Source organism: Elaeis guineensis, chromosome 3 (assembly GCF_000442705.2).
Source record: "Elaeis guineensis isolate ETL-2024a chromosome 3, EG11, whole genome shotgun sequence".
Taxonomy (NCBI): Eukaryota; Viridiplantae; Streptophyta; class Magnoliopsida; order Arecales; family Arecaceae; genus Elaeis; species Elaeis guineensis.
The window spans coordinates 70,571,083-70,589,482 of NC_025995.2; the positions used below are offsets into that span (position 1 = coordinate 70,571,083).

At 49.8% G+C, this 18,400-nt stretch overlaps 1 long non-coding RNA gene across 1 annotated transcript in view; it reads left to right on the top strand.

Annotated features, from left to right (window-relative positions):
- Positions 1 to 1,512: 1,512 nt before the first annotated feature.
- LOC140856079 (uncharacterized) overlaps positions 1,513 to 18,400 on the top strand; it is a 43,754-nt gene continuing 26,866 nt past the window's right edge. The window contains exon 1 of the long non-coding RNA XR_012139477.1: positions 1,513 to 1,732. This is a non-coding gene — a long non-coding RNA (uncharacterized lncRNA). The remainder of the gene's footprint in view (positions 1,733 to 18,400) is intronic.

Here is an 18,400-nt window from a genome sequence, read left to right on the forward strand (position 1 = left end):
TGTTGTAAAAATAATTAGATTCCCTCTTATTGTTCCCTTGTTTTTTTAATTTAATGAGACAAAAATATTTGTTACAAAAAGTCAATATATTTTTTGTGACAAAAGCTTATTTGTTGTAAAAAATTTAGATTTCCTCCTTTTGTTCCCTTCTTTTTTTTAATTTATTGTGATAAAAATATTTTATTATAAAAAGTCAATATATGTTTTATGACAAAATCTTAGTTGTTTCAAAAAAAATTAGATCCTCTCTTTTCATTCTCTCTTTTTTTTAATTTATTGTGATAAAAATATTTATTACAAAAAGTTAATATGTTTTTTTTTGTGGCAAAGACTTGTTTTTTATTAAAAAAAATTAGAATCCCTCCTTTTGTTCACTCCTTTTTTTCTAATTTTCTTGTGACAAAAAATATTTTATCACAAAAGGCTATCATATTTTTTTAAAAATTTTTGTTGCAAATGGGCTATACAATATAGTATCATTTTATTGCAAAGTATTGAAACAATGTCATTTTAAAAAATATTTAATTTTAAATATTTTTGTGACAAAATATTTTATCATAAAAAGTCATTATATTTTTTTTGAAAAATTTATTTTCAAAAATTATGAAAAAAAATTAAATGTTAAAATAAGTACCATAAAAAGTTAAGAAAATTTTAGTGTTACTTTATGTAATATTTTTGAAGCATTTGAAATTATTTTCTAATATAACACTCTTTTTTCATTAGATGTGTATGATTTAACTTTTTAAATTTTTTGGTACCAATTATATAAAAAAATAAATTTTATCAAAAAATTAAATTCTATAAAACTTTAATGGTTCAGCTAAAATCACATTTATTGACTTAGTATATGATGTAAAAGATCTAGCTTAGGAGTTTTACATTAAACATGATAGGAATAAGTCTATGCGAGTCAACCATCGGATTGTCACATTGATCAAATTTTGACTGATCATTAGTTTCACATTGGTAGTGCTTCAAAACGGTCAAAATATGTTTTTCATGTAGTCTTTTGAGATCTACACTATGGCAACCTGAGTGGAACCCGATTGAGGTCATTTACAAGGTCAAATTCCATTATTTCGGCCAATTTCGGACCTATTTTTATGTTTGAGTGTTATTTTGGTAGTTTTTTTTCTATTCTAATTACATATCATATAACACTAAAATTTTCTATGACAAAATAAAGTTAATTTGATAAAATAATAAAATATAAATTTTAGTTTAATTAAAGAGAATGATCCTAAAAAATAAATAATAAATAACTTACATATAATAAGTTTGATGACTATAAGTTAGTGGTCCTAACCCACTCTATCTATTGTCGCATCTCATCTTATTCTTGGTTCTTCTTTCTTCTATCATTGTTTTCAATTTCTTTTCTTACTTTCTTTTCTTTTTATTTATATATTTAATTAAATAGAGTTCTATATACTATATGAATTACAAATCGATTATATACATATATACACACACTAACCAGTTCGGCCGCTCCAAGCCTCTCACTTGACTGAGACTCCTGAGGACAGGAGAAAAAAGAAAGATCAGGAAAAACACAAGTTACCCTAGGCTGTTCAGCTGCTCAAAATCAAGCATTGTCTAAGCTTCCTTATTTGGCTACTCTAATCCTCCCACTGAGTTGAGACTCCTGAGGATGGAAAACGCAAAGAAAACCTTGGGGAAAATAGAGGGAAAATCAACGAAAACGAAGGTTAGACAGAAAAATTAAAAGGTAAGATTGTTTCCCAGAATGATTGATCATCCTTTTTCTTTTCGCTTCTTTTTCTTTTCATTTCATTCTCTTTTTGAGAGATATTAGTGGAAAGAGAGCAGCTGAGAGAGAGCGGAGGGGTTTCTTATGTTCCAGTTAGGGTTTTCATCTGGATTTTGTGCGAGTTGTGGCGGTTTGAGTTGGTCCTTTGAGTTTTTGAGAGCCTAATCTGTGTAGAAGCATGATACTTGGTGGGTTTGGGGGATTTTAAACCTGCTGAGGATGGAAAAGGTAGGGGAAAGCAATGGAAAAATCAATGAAAACAAAGGGAAGACTGAAAAAATTAAAAGATAAAACCTTTTCTCACATAGATTTATCATTCCTTTTCTGTTCTATCCTTTTTCTTTTCATTTCATTATCTTCCTTGGAGATCTGATGGGAAGGAGAGCACCTGAGAGAGAGTGGAAAGGTTTCTTATGTTCTGGTTGGGGTTTTTAATTGAAGCATATAGGATTTTGTGCGAGTTGTGTGAGTTGTGGCGGGTTCTTCAACCATGTCATGAGAGATGAAATAGCAATCAAATAAAGGATCTGGTTTTAAATTCTCCCACTTTAGCAAAGGGTCCATTTGGTATTACTGTATATAATAGAGCTTTTATCAAATAGAGATTCAGAAAGAAAAGTATTCACGAGCAAATTTTATAATAAAAAATTATTTTTTCTTTGCTACTTATATTTTTTTCGAAAGGGTTGCGGAACTTTAACATCTATGTGATATACAAGATAAGAAAGTATTTTTAATTATAAATTATTTATTTTGATATTTTGATCTAAATACATAATAAAAAATAAATTTTCCTACTTATAATAAAAATATAGCAATATTATTATTTTAACATAATTGTTGGTGCAAAAATCCGCTTGCGCCGGAGAAGCTGGAGTCGAGGAAGTCGCGGTCGCCGTCGGGACCTGCAAAGGAAGTCTAAACCGGAGGTGGGGTTGCTCCGGCAAGACCCTCCGACGCTCAAGTCAGTTCTCTGCCTCAACAAGAATGGAGTGCTCGAACGGAGAATTTAGCAGAATTTTTAGATAAAAAAGAAGAGAGCTTAGAGAATAACGTATTTGGGGTCCCCATTTTTATAGGCGGAGGGTGCCACAGACTGATAGTTACGTTCGTAACCGTCTGGTAGTGGGCTGCCCAGGGTCAGGTGAAGTTTGCTGCGAAGAGTAGTGGGGTGGACCCGTGGCTATCACCGGGGCGTGCCACGTGGAGTCTGTCGCGGGGAGTGGAGCGGCATCTGTTGTCACGACTTGCCAGCGGATGGAAGAATCGCACGGTATCCGTCGCAGGAAGTGGAGCAGGATCGTGGCCGTTATTGTGGCCTGCCAGGGAGTAGTGGAACTGCGCGGAATCCACCGCAGGAAGTGGAGCAGGATCGTGGCCGTTATTGTGGCCTGCCAGGGAGTGCAGATCCGTCGGCTGAAGTTCGGTCAGCGGACGGAGCCCGGCTCCTGTAGGAGTCCGGGCGGAGTCTACTTGCGGTTGAAGTTGTTGGCGGAGTCCGGCTCCCGTAGGAGTCCGGACGAAGTCTGTCTGCAGCCGTTGGAGTCGAGGACGAAGCCCGACTCCCGTAGGAGTCCGGGCGGAGTCTTCCTGCAATTGAAGTTAAAGGCGAAGTCCGGCTCCCGTAGGAGATCGGACAAGGCTTACCGGCAGCTGATGTTGAGGACGGAGCCCGGCTCCTGTAGGAGTCCGGGCGGAGTCTATCTGCAATTGAAGTTAAAGGCGAAGTCCGGCTCCCGTAGGAGACCGGACAAGGCTTACCGGCAGCTGATGTTGAGGACGGAGCCCGGCTCCTGTAGGAGTCCGGGCGGAGTCTACTTGCGGTTGAAATTGTTGGCGGAGTCCGGCTCCCGTAGGAGTCCGGACGAACCTTACCGGCGGTTGCCAACGAGAGTCCGGACGAACCTTACCGGCGGTTGACGTTGGCGACGAAGCTCGGCTCCCGTAGGAGTCCGGGCGGACCTCCTGGAGCCGATTCTGCTGAGGACTTCGGCTGTGGGTATTTTATACCCAACACCAATCCCCCTACTTCCGAGTTTGAATTTCGAACGAAGGAAGTACAGAGAGAGATGGGCACAGCCGAAGTCATCCCTTCGAATCCTGTGCACTGCTGCCCCCAGATATTTTGGCATTAAATGTGCGCGTGCTGGAGTCTTTTCGGATCGGGGCGATACGAAGCGACCCTTCGAAATTCTCATCGGTACACTGGCCCAGGTACAGCACCATAATGGCCCTACTGATTCATCAACCGCTTTTAGCCGCCTGCCGGGGGGAGTGGGACACGTGCCGGGTGTGGACTGGCTTGGGGGGATTCGCGATCATTATGGCGCCAGATCCCAGGGTCTATTTAAACCCATCCTCCCACCTTTAGGTGCCCTATTCCATTCCAGAGTTTCGACCAGTGTCTGCCTTCTCTTCGAGAGCCCTGTTTCAGTGGGCATCTTCTCGAGCCGTAGGTGTCTTCCAAATCGTCTCTGTCTTCGTCCCTCTGGTCCCTCAGAGCGATATAGGTTAGTTCCAGCACCTTCAACCTTCTTTCCACCGCCTAGGGACTTCTTCTCTGTCATTATTTTTTTGCGTCCCTCTGAGTTAGTTTCCTGTGGCCTCTCATCCCCCCTTCTGTCCGTCTTCTTAGGGACCTTTAGAGCCCTCCTTCGAAACTACTCGAAATATCTTCTGGCTCTTCTGCTCCCTGCAGTTCTGGGAGCTCTTCCGCCTCAAACCCCCAGGTCCCCGGCTCTGTAGACGAACCTGCGTTTGGGGCTGGGCTCCGCCCGGTTTTCGCACCGGGCGCCATTCCATGTTCCCTGACCTCGGAGGAACTCCTTCTGATAAGGGTTCAGTACGGAGTTCCTCTGGAGTATGACCTGGAGCTGCCTGGCCCTTCTGACCGGGCTAGCACTCCCCCTTCCGATCGTTTTTGTCTGTACCAAAAAGCGTTCCGTGCCGGACTCCGGCTTCCGCTTCCTTTGTTGTAGCCCTCTTCCGCTTCTTAGACATCTCCTTAGCTTCCGTGGCCCCAAATTCTTTTAGGTTCTTGATAGGATTTCTCTTCCTCTGCCACGTAGTCGAGGTCCAACTGTCCCTCTCCTTGTTTAGGCACTTCTATACCTTCAAGCGCCATCCTTCGACGAAGGATTGGTGGTACTTCTCCCTCCAGTTCGGCAAGAAGGGGTTGCTGAAAGGTGCCTCTTCTTCGATCCACAATTGGAAGGAAAAATACCTCTTCATCCACTGCCCGACCCTGAGACTGGGCCTGCCCCCTTAGGGCTCTCTGAGGGATTCTGTCCGTCGGACCCCCAGCGTGGGGGAGGACGACCTCCAGGCTGCCCGAAAGCTTCTAGCTTATTCCGCTCCTTCCCTTCCCAATCTTCTGGGGGAGCAGTTTCTTTTCAACATCGGCCTGAGTCCCCAGGATTCAGCGAGTATTCATCTTTTACCTTATCTTCTCTTTTCATGCCTTTCTTCTCTTCTTCTCTTTTTCTCCTCTGTTTCTTTCTTTCTTTCCCTTTCTTCTTTTCTTCTCTCTCTCTTTTTTTTTTCGACCTTTGACTCTTGATTGATTGGTTTGCTTCTTTTTCTTCTTTCCTTTTCTCTTTCTCTTTTTTTTTTTTTTTTTTTAGGAATGGACGCCGAAGCAGCGCGGATGCTTGTCAGGGGCCTTAGGGCCCACAAGAGAAAGGGTACCGCGACCTCCGGATCGGCGAAGAGGGCCAGGGCGGAGGAGTCGTGCCTGGCTGCACCCGTCCAGGCGGCCCCGGCCATCGACATTCCCTCGGATGCCGAGCCAACGGCTCCCCGGGCCTCCTCGAGGAGTCCGCCGATCGGGGCCCCCATTTCGGGGGTCTGCTCCACGGAGGCGCCCATAGCCGAGGGAAAAAGAAGGAAATCGGTGGCCCGCAGGGCGAGTAGCCGCCGAACTACCGCAGACGAGTCCCTCTGCTCTGAAGAGGGGTCGGAGAATTCCTTCAACGATAGGGACTTGATCAGGCGGTTGATCGACGGCTGCATTCTGCCTGACGTCGTTGAGAGGATCGACCGCGCCGATCCTGAGCAGCGGGCCTGGGACTCTTTGGGGTCCTTCCTTGAGGTAAGCGAGCCTTCATTTACATGGCTACTCGGCTTTTGTTCTAATTCCCTGGCCGCCCTTGCAGATTGGGCACCAGCTCCTCGCCTATATCAAGGCGATGAGTCGTGTGAGGGACATCCTCCAAGTGGAGGAACGCTGTCAGGCCGAGGTTGCTCGCCTTCAAGCGAAGACGACCGAAGTAGTCGCCCTCCAGGAGGCCCTGGAAAGAGAGAAACGAGCCCGGGAGGAGGAGAGGCAGACCTTGGAGGAGTCGGCGAGAAAGGCGGAGGCCGAGGTCGCCAACCTGGCCGAGCAAATCTCGATCCTGGTCTCGGAGGCCAGAGCCCTTGCGGTGGAGGAATTCAAGGCCTCCGCAGAGATGAGGGACCTGAAGGTCCAATTTGGTCAGGAAGCGTTCATTAAGGGGTTCGAGCTCTGCCAAGAGAAGGTGGCCAGAAAATTCCCAGAGCTCGACCTCAGCTTCCTAAGCGAGGAGTCTGAAGACGAGGTCGGTCCCTCGTCAGCCACCACTGCTATCGCAGCCCCCGTGCCGGGGACGCCGAGTTCTCCACCCCCCGCCCCTGAGGTCTGAGACCTCGATCTTGTACCTTTATTTCGTCGTAATTTTTTTTTTCTGTTTGTCTTCAAAAATCATTCAATCAATAAAGTTGAATTTCTTGTTGCGGACGGCTTCTCCTTCCCCCCCTCCTTCTCTCTGCTCTTCTTCCTGCAATGAGTCGTGCTTTGACGCTTTTGCCTTCCGATGGCAGTGCCCTGCAGAAGCGCTCCCCCTACCCCTGGGGGTCCCGCTGAAATCGACGATCCAGCGGCTGAAGAAGGAAGTCCTTCACCTGACAAAGAAGTTGAAGAAGACGGAAGGCGAGCTCCGCAAATTGAGAGAAGGTCACTCTGAAGCCACCGCTGAGGCCACCCACTTTCGGAATCTCCACGTGAAGGGGATCATGGAGTATAGCCGGAGGAAGGCGGACTTCGCAAAGGAACTCGAGGAATGCAAGAAGAGCGCCAGCGATCGAATTTGGGCTCAGGCCACCAGGATCAGCGCCCTCAAGGTGGAACTATCAGCTGCGAAGGAGAAGATCAGCCAGCTGGAAGGAAATTCATCCCGGCTCTTGGCCCGGGTCGACGGTGACCAGGGGTGGTCGAAGAAGGTCTCCGACCTTCAGCGGCAGCTTCAGGATGTCGAGGTGAGCCACGACGTGCATCGGGCTAGCTGGTGCAGGCAGGTGGAAGAATATAAAGGGAGATTCAGGGCGGCGGCCGACGAAGTCATCCATCTCCAGAGGTAGCTGGCTAGCAGGGCACAGCTTACTTCCGTCCGAGATTCTGATGAGCTCCAAGCCCTAAGAGGCACCGTTGAGGAAATTTCTGTCTCCCTCGGGGAAAAGATAGCTGAGCTGCAACAACTGAAGATCCAGCTGGCATACGAGCAGCGGGCCGTCGCGGACGCGGAAGCGAAATTCGAGGTCTTGAGGAAGAGGCATCGAGAGGCGAAAGTCGAGAGCTAGCGACTTCGTCGGGCGCTCCAGGACGCGCTGCAGAAAAGGAGAGAGCTAGAAGAAGAAATTGAGAATCTGAGGCAGTCCTGGTTAAGGGATGGAGTAGATAATTCTAGGTCGGAGGGAGCAGGGCCTCTTTAGAGCTCTTTTCGTCTTTCTGTCTTTTCATGTATTTACTTCCTTTTTGTCGTTTTGCCTTTCTTTCCTTGGCCTTCCGGGCTTTGTAGCGTGTATATCGAAAATGGAATTAAAAGGGCATTTTGTGTTACCTCGTCCGCGCGTTGCACTAAATTGCCGTCCGCCAAACTTTTCTTGTCGTTTGACTTGTCTGATGTAGACGTCGTTAGGGGGTGCCCGGTCGTCGATGCGTTAGCTCGCCTTTCTCGTCGTACATGGCCGCAAGCCCGAGCTTGGCCGTCCGGGCTCCGCATTATTTCAGAGATGTCGTTGTCTCCCTAACCGATGTCGAAAGTCTTTTTAGCGGCCGGAGGTGTTCGGTAGGAACTCTCCATTTCAGTTGGGACGAAGTCCTTTAGGTCTTTTAGTGTGGTTCATCCTTCATCTGTTCCCATCGTAGTTCGTCATCCTTCCTTTTTAATTTTCCTCCTCTTCTCGGAGTGAGGGCCTTCCCCCCACTTTTCGTGGGGTTGCATAGGAGCGAGGAGGTGCCGATGAGGGGCTTTTTCCTTTCACCCGATCTTGTTGGGCGGCCGGGCTTCGCTACCATCAGCTCTTGCTGCAGAAGTCGTGGGTGGAACCCGGCTCCCGTAGGAGTCCGGGTGGAATCTTCTTTGGCATCGTGTACGGAGCCCGGCTCCCGTAGGAGTCCGGGTGGAGTCTTCTTTGGCATCGTGGACAGAGCCCGGCTCCCGTAGGAGTCCGGGCGGAGTCTTCCTTGGCGTTGTGGATGGAGCCCGGCTCCCGTGAGAGTCTGGACCTTCCACTTTGCTCGAGCCAGGGCGAGGTTCTCCTCCCGTTCCCGGCTTGGCTGTGGGGGCGCATTAGGGCGCTGTAAGGCCTCTTCCCCCATCCGGTCTAAAAGAACCGGGCCTTCGACTTTGCTCATGTCAGGACGAGGTTCTCCTCCTGTTCCTGAGATGGCTGTGGGGGCACATTAGGGTGCTGTAAGGCCTCTCCCCCCATCCGGTCTAAAAGAATCGACCTTTGACTTTGCTCATGTCAGGACGAGGTTCTCCTCCTGTTCCTGACATGGCTGTGGGGGCACATTAGGGCGCTGTAAGGCCTCTCCCCCCATCCGGTCTAAAAGAACCGGGCCTTTGACTTTGCTCATGTCAGGATGAGGTTCTCCTTGTAGGAACCAGATCTAGGGTTTCAGGGTTAGATCTTGAAACTTTTTCAAGATCATACAGCGGAAGACTAAAATAAATCAAAATTTATTTTTTAAGATCAGAAAATCCCTAGATCTAAGATCCTATTACATGATTATTACATAGCATTAAATCAAAAATTAAAATATATATAAATATAGTATGAATTACATGTTGATCATATCAACATGTTTCTATACTAGCTACATCTAATGTATGTATTAAATAATAGATCAGATCTATTACCTTGCAAGTTAGATGCTCTAACTTCGCTGATCCAGGCTTAAGGATGATGTTGCAAGCCGCACACGCGTCCGGCCTCTAGGAGTCGTCCACACGAGCCCACGAATCTCGATCAGAAGTCCTGCTTCAGGAAATCAGCACAGTATGCTAGTACTGCGCTGATCCTTCTTTGATGGTTGATCAGGTGCCTCCTTCTTCTTGATTTGGACTCTTCCAAAGATGGAAAGTAGAAGGAGGAGTTTCAGATCTGAGACGCTCTCAGGAAACTCAAGATGGAAGGAGGAAAGATATGAAAATAGAAACCCTAGAAGAAGACCCTCTTCTTCTTCACGTTTTTCTCTCTAGACACCCAAACTTGCGTCTTTTATATCTCCACGACCCAAAGGTATTTCTCTCTGATTTTTGGATGGCAGAAATGTCTCTCAAAAAACTATCTCCCCTTCAAATTTCACGAAGAAACTCATCTTATATAGAGAGATATGATAGAGTCCTTGTCTAGGTCAAACACCTAGTCAAGGCTTATCCAAACATGGCAAGTAAAGGGACGCCCAACTCTTGAGCACCTCCTCCATATTTTCGTGCATGGATCACTAGAAAAGGGTGTACAATGTAAACCCTAAAAGCCACGAAAATTCTAAAAAAAATTTGGATAAATTCGGTGCAAAATTGAAAGAGTTTTGGATTTCTAAAACTCTATCTCATAGAATTCGAAATCCAAACTTATTCCTTTTAGATTTGATCCAAATCACCTTCCATGTAAGAAAGAAGAGAGGAGACCTTTTGTGAACGTGGGAGAGATCTGAGAGAGGGCTTTTGTCGTACAAAATAAGTGGAGATTGGCGTTGAACAAGAGAGAGGGCGTGGAGAAGGTTTATGTGGCGCAAGGTGGAATCCTAGTCCTACTAGGATTCTGTCTCATAACTTGTTTTAATTTGGTTTCCCAAACCAAATCAAATCAAAATTAGATCAACTCAATTAAAATAGGTCTTAACCTAATTAAGAACCTAATTTAATCAGATTAAATTAGATTTAAATCTGATTTAATTTTCTAATCAAATTAGAAATTAGATTGACCCAAGTCCTAGTTGAACTAGGACTAGTCTTTCCTTGCACTTGGCTTATCCAATAAACCAATTGGACTTGATCCAATCAAGCCCAAATCAAATCTAATTAAATCATATTTAATTAGACTTAATCTCAGCCCATTGGCTTAATCAAATTAAGCTAATTATCAATCGAATTGCTAATCGATCCTCCTGCAACACTTGCACTGGGTTAAATGTCAATCGTATTGATTATTTAACCCTATAATGATTCTTAATCGTTGATCAACCATCCGATCGGATCATGAACTCTAATGTGTGTGACCTCATAGGTCCGAACCTAAGCCGGTAGCATAGGAATAAATTCCTATACCAATCGAAGTGACCATCTAGCAATGATACCCGACGACCGGATAGGTCGAATGTGTAGAACAACATCCTTAGAACCCATGCGGATATAGTTTTCATATAATTCATCCCCTTGACCAAAATGATCATAGGACACCCCAGAGCTCAACTGTCAACTCTGATCAGGTTGTCCACATTGTATTTCAAAATATCAAATCCATCTGATGGATTACCCTGGCCAAGGTTTTGCTAAATTGAAATACAGCGACTCATTCTTCTCCAACTCTTGGAGTGGTCAATCCCATCTCGATCACACTCTGACTTCGCAAGTACTTGACTATGCCCAGAAGCCTTCCGTCCCTGAATTAAAAATTCAGTTAGTCCGGTACCAAAGCACAGTGAGTTGCTTGCAAGTCACTGAGGTGATCTCAAGTCTAAGGGACACTTATACCTATATCCCATCAGAGACATTCTCGACAGCAGAATGCTCTGGAGTTGGTCACGTTCAATGATGATGTACCCTTACATCTCACCTGTATGCCATACCAGTGTCTCCACACTCTTTGGTTAAGAGGACAACCAACCCATATGGCCTACAGCGACCTATGCTCGATAGAAGCTGTCGTCCTTATTAACAGCCTATCATTTGGTCGTGAACAGTTTTAAGGACTAATCGATAAATCCTCTCTTTATCGAACCTAAATAGTCCTAAGGACTTCATCATAACAACGGAGTTCATTAGAAGATGAAAGCTTATAATGAAAATGCCAAATATATTTTATTTATTAACAAATCAATTACAATACTTGGTTGCTCAACCGTCAACAGCTTGACGATTGGCTTTTTGGGACACATTTCTCAACACTCCTCCTGTTCTTGACATGGCTGTGGGGGTACATTAGGGCGCTGTAAGGCCTCTCCCCCCATCCGGTCTAAAAGAACCAGGCCTTTGACTTTGCTCATGTCAGGACGAGGTTCTCCTCCTGTTCCTGACATGGCTGTGGGGGCACATTAGGGCGCTGTAAGGCCTCTCCCCCGATCCGATTTCGAGATAGTCGGACTTTCATTTCAGGTATGTTAGGATGGGGTTCTCCCCTGTTCCTAACATAACTTTGTTTCAGGCATTTGGAGGGGTCTTATCCAGTCGTAATAAATCCACACCAGATGGGAAGAGTATGTCAAGTAGAAAGAAATTTGAATTCAAGGTGAAATTGTAAGTGATACATTTACAGATTTTTCGAGTTCCACGGTAGCGGGTGGCCCGCTCCTCCTTGAGGCCCTCCGATGATGGAGTCGATGGTCCCGATGGGAGGCCGGTCCCCGGGTTGCTCCTCCCTTCTTGGCGGTTCAGGCTGTGGAAGAGCCCTTGGCCGGTCTCCTCTACCCTATAGCCTGCGGCGGATGAACCTGTCGAGTCGACCTCGCCGAATGAGCTCCTCAATCTCATCCCGGAGATGGATGCATTCTTCTGTGTCGTGGCCGTGGTCGCGGTGGTAGAGGTAGAACTTGTTGGGATTGCGCTTCCCGGGGTGTGTGCGCATCCTCTCCGGCCTAGGGAGCTGCTCCCTGACCTCCATCAGCACCTGGGCCTTCGAGGCGTTGAGGGGGGCATAGTTGCGAAATCTCCCTGGTGGGGAACCCCGCCGAACCCCGCGATCTGGGCTTCTCTGCCTGCGCGCCCGGGGTGGAGTATGGGCGCGCTTATGCCCAGGAGGGGATCGAGAAGCAGCCGGGCTTCCTTTGGCCTTTTCTCAACTGCGGGCTTACTCGAGTCTCCCGCTTGCCGCTCCCTCGCCGTCTCTTCATCCTTCATTTTGAAGGCTTCTTCCGCTCGGGCGTATCCTTCAGCCCGAGCCAGCAAATCAGCAAAATCCCTGGGATACTTCTTCTCCAGGGAGAACAAAAGATCATTCTTCTGAAGGCCGCCTTTCAGGGCGGCCATGGCGACTGATTGGTCCAAGTTCCGGACCTCCAGCGTCGTGATGTTGAAGCGGTTGATGTAGGCCCGTATGGACTCCCCTTCCCTCTGCTTGATGTTGATGAGGGACTCCGAACCCTTCCGGGGGCGCCGGCTGCTGACAAAATGGGCCACAAATTGGTGGCTCATTTGGTCGAAGGAAACGATGGTACCCGATTTCAAAGCCGAGTACCAGTTCCTTGCCGCTCCCTTCAAGGTAGACGGGAAGGCCCGACATAGAATGGCATCAGGAGCATCGTGAAGTAGCATCATCGTCCGGAAGGCCTCCAGATGATCAACCGGGTCCGAAGTTCCGTCATAGCTTTCGAACTGGGGAAGCTTGAAGTTTGGCGGGATCGGTTCCTGCATGATCATTTGGGAGAAGGGAGGGTCAGTACAAATATCCTCACCATAAGCGGAAGGCGCATGGCGGAGTTCTTCGATCCGCCGGTTCATCTCCTGGAGCCTCCGGTCCAGGAAATCCTCTCGACTCCGAGTCTTGAGGGTTCTTTGGCAGAACGGGGGCAGGGATCTTCCAGGGGTGGAGTCGTGGTCTGATTGAGGGCTCTCAACCCTCGGGTTCATTTTCCCAGGAAGGACGGGGCGGCTGGCCCAGGTGGCCCGCCCCGCCGCCGGATTCTGGTGTTCTGGGGATGCCCTTACCGGGCGTACCGATGCCTGCGGCTGCTGCTGCTGCATAGCTTGCACAGCTTCGGTGAGGCCTCTGACCTGCTGCGCCAGCAGGTCAAACTGCTCCGCGCCGACCGCCGCCGCCGGGGGAGGAGGAGGAGGTTGAGAAACAGGAGGGGAGGCCGGAGCTTGAGATCTGACCGCGGAGGCCGTGGACCGCCGCGTGGATGCCTTGCGAGGAGGCATCAAGTATGGATCCCGTGGGGGAACAAGGAGTGGGTGTCGTAGGAGATGACCGGAGGTGGATCCGTTGAGCGCTCCTTCAAGAACAAGGGTACTGCGAAGACACAGGACCCTTCCTCTAGCGCCAATCCTGTTGGTGCAAAAATCTGCTTGCGTCGGAGAAGTAGGAGTCGAGGAAGTCGCGGTCGCCGTCGGGACCTGCAAAGGAAGTCTAAACCGGAGGTGGGGTTGCTCCGGCAAGACCCTCCGACGCTCAAGTCAGTTCTCTGCCTCAACAAGAATGGAGTGCTCGAACGGAGAATTTAGCAGAGTTTTTAGATAAAAAAGATGAGAGCTTAGAGAATAACGTATCTGGGGTCCCCCTTTTTATAGACGGAGGGTGCCACAGACTGATAGCGACGTTCGTAACCGTCTGGTAGTGGGCTGCCCAGGGTCAGGTGAAGTTTGCTGCGAAGAGTAGTGGGGTGGACCCGTGGCTATCATCGGGGCGTGCCACGTGGAGTCTGTCACGGGGAGTGGAGCGGCGTCTGTTGTCACGACTTGCCAGCGGATGGGAGAATCGCATGGTATCCATCGCAGAAAGTGGAGCAGGATCATGGCCGTTATTGTGGCCTGCCAGGGAGTAGTGGAACTGCACGGAATCCGCCGCAGGAAGTGGAGCAGGATCGTGGCCGTTATTGTGGCCTGCCACGGAGTGCAGATCCGTCGGCTGAAGTTCGGTCAGCGGACGGAGCCCGGCTCTTGTAGGAGTCCGGGCGGAGTCTACTTGCGGTTGAAGTTGTTGGTGGAGTCCGGCTCCCGTAGGAGTCCGGACGAAGTCTGTCTGCAGCCGTTGGAGTCGAGGACGAAGTCCGGCTCCCGTAGGAGTCCGGGAGGAGTCTTCCTGTAATTGAAGTTAAAGGCGAAGTCCGGCTCCCGTAGGAGACCGGACAAGGCTTACCGGCAGCTGATGTTGAGGATGGAGCCCGGCTCCTGTAGGAGTCCGGGCGGAGTCTATCTGCAATTGAAGTTAAAGGCGAAGTCCGGCTCCCGTAGGAGACCGGACAAGGCTTACCGACAGCTGATGTTGAGGACGGAGCCCAGCTCCTGTAGGAGTCCGGGCGGAGTCTACTTGCAGTTGAAATTGTTGGCGGAGTCCGGCTCTCGTAGGAGTTCGGACGAAGTCTGTCTGCAGCCGTTGGAGCCGAGGACGAAGCCCGGCTCCCGTAGGAGTCCGGGCGTAGTCTTCCTGCAATTGAAGTTAAAGGCGAAGTTCGGCTCCCGTAGGAGACCGAACAAGGCTTACCGGCAGCTGATGTTGAGGACGGAGCCCGGCTCCTGTAGGAGTCCGGGCGGAGTCTTCCTGCAATTGAAGTTAAAGGCGAAGTCCGGCTCCCGTAGGAGACCGGACAAGGCTTACCGGTAGCTGATGTTGAGGACGGAGCCCGGCTCTTGTAGGAGTCCGGGCGGAGTCTACTTGCGGTTGAAATTGTTGGCAGAGTCCGGCTCCCGTAGGAGTCCGGACGAAGTCTGTCTGCAGCCGTTGGAGCCGAGGATGAAGCCCGGCTTCCGTAGGAGTCCGGGCGGAGTCTTCCTGCAATTGAAGTTAAAGGCGAAGTCCGGCTCCCGTAGGAGACCGGACAAGGCTTACCGGCAGCTGATGTTGAGGATGGAGCCCGGCTCCTGTAGGAGTCCGGGCGAAGTCTTCCTGCAATTGAAGTTAAAGGCGAAGTCCGGCTCCCGTAGGAGACCGGACAAGGCTTACCGGCAGCTGATGTTGAGGACAGAGCCCAGCTCCTGTAGGAGTCCGGGCGGAGTCTACTTGCGGTTGAAATTGTTGGCGGAGTCCGGCTCCCGTAGGAGTCCGGACGAACCTTACCGGCGGTTGACGTTGGCGACGAAGCTCGGCTCCCGTAGGAGTCCGGGCGGACCTCCTGGAGCCGATTCTGCTGAGGACTTCGGCTGTGGGTATTTTATACCCAACAATAATATTATAATATTATTGTAATATATATTATAATTATATTATAATATATTATTATTGTAATATGATCATGAAAATTAATAATCATGTCAATAATATATGATTATTGTATTTGTTGGTGCAAAAATCCACCTGCGTCGCAGAAGCTGGAGTCGAGGGAGTCGCGATCGCCGTCGGGACCTGCAAAGAAAGTCTAAACCGGAGTTGGGGTTGCTCCGGTAAGACCCTCCGATGCTCAAGTCAGTTCTCTGCCTCAACAAGAATGGAGTGCTCGAACAAAAATTTTAGCAGAGTTTTGGGATAGAAATTAGAGCTTAGAGAATAACGTATCTGGGGTCCCCCTTTTATAGGCGGAGGGTGCAACAGACTGATAGCAACGTTTGTAACCGTCTGGCAACGGGCCGCTCGGGGTCAGGAGGAGTTTGTTGTGAAGAGTAGTGGAGTGAAATCATGGCCATCATCGGGACCTGCCACGTGGAGTCTGTTGCGGAGAGTGGAGCGGCGTCCGTTGTCGCGACTTGCCAAAGGGTGGAGGAGCCGAGCGGTATCCATCGCAGGAAGTGGAGCAGAGTCGTGGCCATTACTGTGATCTGCCAGGGAGTGATGGAGCCGCGTGGGATCCGTCGCAGGAAGTGGAGCAGAGTCGTGGCCGTTACTGAGGCCTGCCAGGGAGTGATGGAGCCGCATGGGATCCGTCGCAGGAAGTGGAGTAGAGTTGTGGCCGTTACTGAGGCCTGCCAGGGAGTGATGGAGCCGCATGGGATCCCTCGCAGGAAGTGGAGCAAAGTCGTGGCCGTTACTAAGGCCTGCCAGGGGGTCCAGGCCTGTCGGTCGAAGTCTGATTGAGGTGCTTGGTGGAGAGAGGTAGCTATCCATCTGAGACGAGCTCGGATGTTGCAAATCCTGTTGGGTGCCTTGGGCATAAAGGCTGCAGGCGAGGACCACTTGCCGTAGGAGATCGGTCAAGGGCTTTCCACAGATGCAGTCCGATTTCGCACAGACTTCGGCAGAGGGTCGACCGGTGGTGGATGTCGGATGGTGCTGGAGAGGTTCATCCGCCGGAGGGGTTCAGCCGCTAGATTCCGTGAGCGCGGCATTTGCCCACTTATAGAAGTTCGATCGGGATCCGATCTCCATAGAAGCCCGGATGGGGATCATTTGTCGAGGAATCTTAGCCAAGGCCTGTCTGCAACAGAAATCCGAAAGGAATTCATCCATAGTGGAAGCTCGGGTGAAGGCTTATGGCGGGAATCTGGCACGGACCACTCGTGGTAGAAATTTGAAGTAGATCGTTTGTAGCGGAAACTCAGAGTGGGTCGCTTGCAGTAGAAACTCGAAGTCCGGTCCTTGTAGGAGTTCGGGATGAGGTCTACCTGCAACAGGAGTTCAGGGCGGAAGTTCGGCTCCTGTGGGAGCCCGGACGAAGTCTACCTGCAGTTGGAGTCGGGGATGAAGTCTGGCTCCCACAGGAGTCCGGATGAAGTCTACTTGCAGTTGAAGTCGGGGACGAAGTCCGGCTCCCGCAGGAGTCCGGATGAAGTCTACTTGCAGTTGAAGTCGGGGACGAAGTCCGGCTCCCGTAGGAGTCTGGACGAAGTCTTCCTGCAGTTGAAGTCGGGGATGAAGTCCGGCTCCCGCAGGAGTCCGGATGAAGTCTACCTGCAGTTGAAGTCGGAGACGAAGTCCGGCACCCGCAGGAGTCCGGATGAAGTTTACCTACAGTTGAAGTTGGGGACGAAGTCCGGCTCCTGTAGGAGTCCGGACGAAGTCTTCCTACAGTTGAAGTCCGACTCCCGTAGGAGTCCGGACGAAGTCTTCCTGCAGTTAAAGTCGGGAAAGTCCGGCTCCCGTAGGAGTCCGGACAAAGTCTACCTGCAGTTGAAGCCGGGGATGAAGTCCGGCTCCCGTAGGAGTCCGGATGAAGTCTTCCTGCAGTTGAAGTCGGGGACGAAGTCCGGCTCCCGTAGGAGTCCGGATGAAGTCTTTCTGCAGTTGAAGTCGGGGATGAAGTTCGGCTCCCGTAGGAGTCCGGACGAAGTTTACCTGCAGTTGAAGTCAGGGACGAAGTCCGGACGAAGTCTTCCTGCAGTTGAAGTCGGGGACGAAGTCCGGCTCCCGTAGGAGTCTGGACGAAGTCTTCCTGTAGTTGAAGTCGGGGACGAAGTCCGGCTCCCGTAGGAGTCCGGACGAAATCTACCTGCAGTTGAAGTCGGGGACGAAGTCCGGCTCCTGTAGGAGTCCGGATGAAGTCTTCCTGCAGTTGAAGTCGGGGATGAAGTCCGGCTCCCGTAGGAGTCCGGATGAAGTCTTCCTGCAGTTGAAGTCAGGGATGAATTCTGGCTCCCGTAGGAGTCCGGACGAAGTCTACCTGCAGTTGAAGTCGGAGACGAAGTCCGGCTCCCGTAGGAGTCTGGATGAAGTCTTCCTACAGTTGAAGTCGGGGACGAAGTCCGGCTCCCGTAGGAGTCCGGACGAAGTCTACCTACAGTTGAAGTCAGGGACAAAGTCCAGCTCCCGTAGGAGTCCGGACGAAGTCTAGCAGATAGAAACTTGGGTGGAGTCCGTCCGTCATGAAGAATCCGGTCGACGCTGGTGGGGGTTTATCCGTCGGCAGAACTTGGGAATGTTGCGAGGGCTCGGCCGTCGGAGAGGTTCGAAAAGGTGTCACCGAAGGTCGGACGTCGGTAGAACCCCTGGAGGGTCACTCCTGACACGAACTTCAGCTGGGGGGGATTTTATACCCAACACTAGTCCCCCCACTTTCGAGTCCGAGTTTCGAATGAAGGAAGTACAGAGAAATTTTCACAACCGAAGTTGTCCCCTTGAATCCTGTGCACGATCGCCCTCAGATATTCTGACATTTAATGCGCGCGTGCCAGAGTCTTTTCAAATCGGGGCGATCCGAAGGGACCTTTCGAAATTTATGCTGGAGCGTTGGCTCAGGTACGACGCAGTAATGGCTCTGTCAGCTGTCAGCTGCTTTTAGCCGCCTGTTGTGGCGAATGGGACACGTGGCGAGCGTGGGTCGGCCTGGGGAGATCCGCGATCATTATAGCGCCGGATCCCAGGGTCTATTTAAACCTGCCTTTCCACCTTCAGGAGCCTCATTCCGTCTGAAAGTTCTGTCGGTGTCTGCCTTCTCTTCGAGAGCTCTGATCCTCTTTGGTGTCTACCTTGGCCCTAAGCATTCTTCGAGTCATCCCTGTCCTCGCACCTCTACATCCTTCGGAGCGACTTAGGTTAGTCCCAGAACTTTCATTCCTTTTCTTGCCATTTAGATGCCCC